We start from the raw sequence: 6,244 nt of genomic DNA, 5'->3' as shown, positions 1-6,244 counted from the left end.
CAAGTCTATGTGACAACCATTCTAATATTTGAAATAAGCTATTGTCTCTTTTCCAGGATCCCCTGGATTTATCTTCCCACTTTCTCTCCCACCTTCAATACTAGCATGCACATGCAATGCTGGCATGACTTGTGCTGCTATTTTGCTGCTGTTGGAAGATCTCATCATAAGTAGTGGCCCAGTAATTCCTAGGATCTGTCCATTAGATTTCCCATTTTTCTGTTCATGTAGTGTGATCAACTGGATGCAGGAGTTTATCCATGTTGAACATCATGTTAATTTTACTTGTTTAGTTGCACACTGAAATGGAATGCCTCTATTGTATATTGCTAACATTGGAAAATGCCATTTGAATATACTAAACTAGAAGAGAGCTCTCTGAACTCTAGCTGGGTTGATAATTAACTGTTGTTCACTGCTAGCTTTCACATGGTGTTTAACTTTAGATCACGTGAGGGTATGCAGCTACAAATCTCTGTCTTGAAGGGAGTTGCCCAGTCTTTCTCTGGATGCCACGGGGAACAAAAGGATGTGATAATGAAGTCTCTCCAGGAGCTGCATATCCTTAGGCTGGATGCAGGCTAATGCAGGCTTTGGGAAAAACAGAGTTTTGATTTTTGCTCTGATCATATTTATATTATATATTTAAGAGGAAGAACATTTGCTTTAGTGTGCATATGCTTTATTTATTTCTTGAATTTATATACCGCCCTATACCTGAAGGTCTCAGGGCGGTTCACAGAACAAAATCAAAATATAAAACCACAAATATATAATCAAAATAAAAACAACAACCCAATACCACCAACCCCAAAAAACCCCACATTTTAAAATGGCATAGGATGTCCTTTATACAACCTTCCAGATGCATCATGGATTGTTTTGTACCTGTTTTTGAAGAAGTTCTGGTCAGTAAAGCTTTGAATCATAATTATGGGCCTGGACAATTTTTATTCAAAAGGGAGTCAGTTTTTATGCATCAAATTGCTTCGCGCTGCACAATATTAATATCTGCAATACGTCAGTGTGACCTGCAAAATGCTCTAATCCCGCTAGCATTTCCCTCAAAGAACTAAATATTTTAAAATGTTTGTTATCCAAAGGCCTATGCACAAGTTTCCGCACGTGTCCCCTCCCACTGCCTCCGACCGCAAGCCCTCTCACAGCATCGTAATTGGGGCCGGAAAAATGAAATTCATAGAAAGGGGCATTAGTGTGAAATTTGATGCCTTACAAACAAACAAAGACACCACCTATTTTGAAGGAGCTTTTAGTCCTGCTTCTCCTTTCAGAAGTCATTTTTGTATATCTCCCATGGGCAACAAGTCTGAGGATGCTGAGTGGTCTGAGTGTGTGCTGGACTCTCCAGACTGCAGCAGACAATAGAAGGCATCATCGTAGCTTATTATTCCATTCCCAGAAGTGATAATATACCATATCAATATTTCCTGGAACAGAGCTGCGCTCTACGACGAGCTGATTGGCTGTTTCGGTGGGGCAATAACTCATGAACGTTGCAAAACTGCAGTTTAGCATACCCACAAGTAAAGGGGTGGGAGGTAAATGGGCTCCTTTCATCTTGCAGTCCAGCTACGAGTAGGTAGAGTCATGTCTAGCCCCATTTAAAAAGCTTTCAGTGTTATTTATCAATTTAGTCACTCTTTAAAACAATGGTACATTAGTTAATTCTGATATTACAGTGAAATTCCAATGGAAGAACATATTACAGCCACATTAATATCACATTAGCTCATCATGATTAATGCTATTGCAATGAATGAATTAATAATGATTTGCTTCTTCACCAAGTTCCCCCCACCCTACCTTGACATGAATAGGATCCATGGCATTGATTATCACAAATATAATGGATTGATCCGTCATTTATGGGAAATGAGGATACTCTTCCCATCAAGCTCACTCCTCCCTCCCCTCCCCGGCTTCAATAGATGTATTATCTTTGGCAGGAACTCAAAACCGTCCATAGATCATTCAAAGAAGTCAATTATTAGCATCCAGCACCATGCCATGAGTAGTAGGCTTCTGCTGGGAATGTATATAGAAATGAATGAAAGTTGGGCAAACCACAGGCCACATCTGAGTTGTAGAAGGGAGGCATCTTATTGCAACCCAAGCCAACCAGGCTCCACTTTCAACTTGCTTCCATTCTACGAAGTAGCAAGCAAAGCTCTTAGGTACTGGGTGGCAAGGCTCTTCCTCAACCCACAAGCATTTCTAACAAGCTTCAGCAATTCTGGAGTTGCAACAAGCTCTGTTTCATCTTTTCAACATAGCGCCAAGTAGATAGATTCACCAGTGCAAGGATTTCTCTTTCTACAATGGAAGGATCTAATGCTCTTGTCTCCCTGTGCCACCCTATATCTGTTCTGGGGAAAACTCTAGAATAGATTTGGGGGTGGCACAGGGCATGTGTAGGTAGAGGAGCATGGTGTGTGTGTGTGTGTGTGTGTGTGTGTGAAAGAGAGAGAGAGAGAGAGAGAGAGAGAGAGAGACCCCCCCAATTTCATACAAGGCCAGAGTTGTTAAAGAGAAGTGGGATGGTTTTAGGTCTGTTTAAAAAGAGGTGAGAAAGTATCGGAGCACAGGTTAAATGGTACTTGTAAGAGGCAGGTGTATTGGTTCAATCTAGCACTTAACAATGATTTAGATTTTGAACTTTGCATTTCCCCCCTCAGTCCAAGGAGATTTCAGTGATACTGCATTATCATGCCCTGGGTGCTTTCTGTTCATATAAATGCTTTATCACGAATTCCTTTTCATTCTAATAAAGAAAGGAATCATTTCAGAGATTTTTATTCTCTGGAGAGAACATAATTAAGGTAGCATCAAAATATGTATGAGGTTAAAGCATACCCATTTTTTAATTTTTTTAAAAGAAGTAAAATATGTTTGAAGAAAGTGTGACTTTCCATAATGTCTACAAACATCAGAAAGCCATATGTTCACCCACACTGCTAATGTTAACTGTGAGTGTTATATAAAAACACTTCCAGTTTTAACTGGGCGTTCCAGAACTCACTAAAAAGCTATTAAAATGTAGTGCATAGCACCTGAGGATTAAGCACGTTGTCAAGGTTTGAAATTTACATTTGCAGTTGTGTAGCACCCCATCATAAAACGAGGAGTTGGGAATCTTTTTTCTGTGACCAAGGCAAAAAGCAGAGCTGAGCAGAAATAATCTTTTTGAGAAAAGTTCTGAGTTTCTCCCTACACTTTGCCTTGCTCCAACAGAAAATGAAGACAACGTCACAGAATTTTCACCTAAGATTTTTCCTCCATATTTTTGTGGCAGCTTCTATCCCCCCTCCCTACTGCCATGGAATAATAGGAACACTGGAAACTGCCTTACACTGAATGAGACCACCAGTCCATTTAGCTTACTATTGGCTACACTGACTGGCAGGAACTCTCTGGGGTTTCAGGCAGGGCTCTCTCCCAGCCCTCCCCGGAGATTGAATTTGGGACCTTCTGCATGTGAGGCACAGGCTCTACCACTGAGCTCTGTTGCTAGCCCTGGGGCAGTGTAGAGGGTGAAAAACACTTGCAGTAGCAGCACCAACAAAGAAGACAGTGGGGGGAAAGGAAGAAGCTGTGCTCCTGCCAGTGGTAATGGTGAGCCCGATCCCGGAGAAAGCTGTCTTCTCCCTGGAAAAATTCAGTAAAATTTATCTGCCCATAAATGGGGGTAAGGGTGGGGGAGTGAGAAGCCATATGCAAATACCTATAATAGAAACCAAATACAATTTTGTTTCTTATGCAATTTTTAAATTCTGTGTAATTAATCCACAATAGAGGTTCTCAAATCATTTGATAATGTTTTAGGCAAGGCAGAATGCGCTACAAAGGAAAAAAAATGAGATAGTCTTAAGGTCACCATGAGAACTAGAAAGTTGATTATTAAAAGGTGGTTTGCTGAACAAGAGTGTGGCATTTTGAGAATATTAGCAAACAACCTCAAGGTAAGCAACCAGAGAGCTAGGTAGAGGTCCCAAGAAGAAACTCAACTCTTGTGAGGTAGTTACAGTAGTAGAGAACAGATTTCTAATCATCATCATCATCATCATATTTTAGGGCACCCATAGTGCTTAGAACACACATTTGTTGTTAATGGACAGACTTTGCAGTGTACAGTTGACATGAACATAATGTACTTTGCCAAATTGTGAGTCACATCTGTCAATCCCATTCTGGATGTGACACAATACATTACTAAGGCAGTCATGAATTTTCTTAAAGACTGTGAGATAGAGGTTGATGCTGTGTTTATATTTACATCTGTGGAAATACTGCATAGTGAGCAGTGTGGAGAGAAAACAGCAGCTACAGACCCCCAGTATCCATTATGTTACAGAACTGTGTGGAAACACTGCATCTGTCCCGGACGGTACATGCTCATTTATATATTAAACATTAATATATTTGAAGAACTTCTTGTTGTTTTGAGTTTAGGGTTGCCATAGGCCAGAATTTCCTGGACATATACGGAATACTGTAGTTGCAAGCAGTGTCCGGACGGAAATCGGCTAAATGTCCTGGAAAATCCAAATGTATAGCAGACCATGTTCACAGTGTCGTTTTTGCCAGTTTTCCTCAGAAATAGCTCAATTTCTTTGCAACTTTGGCCAAAACTGAAAAAAATTCAATAACTTTTCTGTCCAGATTTTCACTTTTTGAAATATGGCAACCCTATCTTTACGTTTTTAGCATTTCAGCTCTGATTACTACCTCCTCCTGGGGGAGAAAAAGAACTAATTTCAAGACTGGAGACACAACCAGCATCTTTCTCTGCTAGGGACATGGAGCGTTAAACTAGAATCCCTGTGATCCCTGGGAAGAAATGCCAGTGTACCATTCCTTCCAGAGATCACCAGGTGTTGTAGTTCAACCCTTGTAATCCCCTGCAGTGTCTTCACTTCACAAGTATGGTGGGTTTTTTTTTTTAAAGCATTTATTAAATTCACTCTGTAAAAAATCTGACACACATAAAACCAATGACAGATATGGAAAGTGACCCCACCGAAAGAAACTTTACAGTACAAATTTAAATCCATACAATTTAAATTGGCTTAATCTTGAAGTGTAATAATTAATAATAATAATAATAATAATAATAATTTATTTGTACCCCGCCACTCTGGGCGGCTTCCAATGAGAAGGAAGACGAGACACTTGAGGTCTTAGACCTTCTGGATCCTTGGATTGATTTACATCAATAAGAGAACCAATTTTTGAGGTGGCAAAAGAGATGTGTTCATCACCAATTACAATTTCAAGCTCCTGCCGGCCAACTCTGTCAGGAGGCAGCCATAATGCATCATCTTCTTTCCTGTTTTCACTGCCATCAGTTATCCTCTTTAGCTTTTCCATCACACTTTTGTGTACGTAGGCTTCTTTTCTGATCATGACATCATTTTTATAATTGCCGTGGTTTCCTTTCTCAGTTTCCCGTCAGGGCAGAACTCGAACTCGAGAAACTCATGGCTGAACTTCCCCTTGTGCCTAACGTAATAACGCAGATAGAAATCGCTCACCATGGCCCACTTCACAAGTCGTTGGGAGGCTCAGAGGCTCAGTAGGCCTCTTCTGTCTTAGGCCTTGGTTGCCTGAATTTCCTGCCCCTTGGGGACGATGATGGGCAAGTGAACAGCAGATTTCTTGTGAATGCTGACTTGTCCCAAGCAAGTAAGTGAGCCTCTGTGTGCTGCAGCTCTCCATATACCTTGGCCCACTGGAGTTACGTCTGCTGGTTGGTTGAAGATGTCCCCCTACAGTGCTAGTTAAATGCATAAGCCTATTACTTCCAGTTGGAGGAAGTACACGGCGACAGTAGTGGCTTTTAATGCTTTTAAACCATTCCCTTTCACTAGAAAGAAATCAAATTGCAAAATCAATTACAATAATTAAAACTTCCCAGCCTTAGCTCTTAATTAGGCAAGACTTTAGTTACGACTCGCTTCTGAAAACAAAATTTACAGTCCAGTTATTCAGTCCCTCAGAGTTAAAACCCACTGCTCTATAAAATCCGGTGCTCTTGGGATTATTTTTGTACATGTCAATGACTATTTTAAACATGTACCAAGATTACTGTGATAGGAAGCCACTACAGTGGTACCTCGGGTTAAAAACTTAATTCGTACTGGAGGTCTGTTCTTAACCTGAAACTGTTCTTAACCTGAGGTACCACTTTAGCTAATGGGCTCTCCCGCTGCTGCCGTGCCATTTC

At 40.6% G+C, this 6,244-nt stretch overlaps 1 pseudogene across 1 annotated transcript; it reads right to left on the bottom strand.

The window, feature by feature from the left end:
* Nucleotides 1–3,799: 3,799 nt before the first annotated feature.
* LOC309542906 (protein mago nashi homolog pseudogene) lies at nt 3,800–5,555 on the bottom strand (annotated as a pseudogene). Its single transcript has 2 exons — nt 5,147–5,555; nt 3,800–3,858 (listed from the first exon to the last, which is right to left on the bottom strand). The product of its transcript is annotated as a protein mago nashi homolog pseudogene (transcript).
* Between the last annotated feature and the right edge of the window lie 689 nt (nt 5,556–6,244).

Source organism: Podarcis vaucheri (genome assembly GCF_965113315.1).
Source record: "Podarcis vaucheri genome assembly, chromosome: 1".
Lineage (NCBI taxonomy): Eukaryota > Metazoa > Chordata > Lepidosauria > Squamata > Lacertidae > Podarcis > Podarcis vaucheri.
The sequence above is the reverse complement of the archived record's forward strand: the minus strand, read 5'-3'. Positions and strand labels throughout refer to the sequence as shown.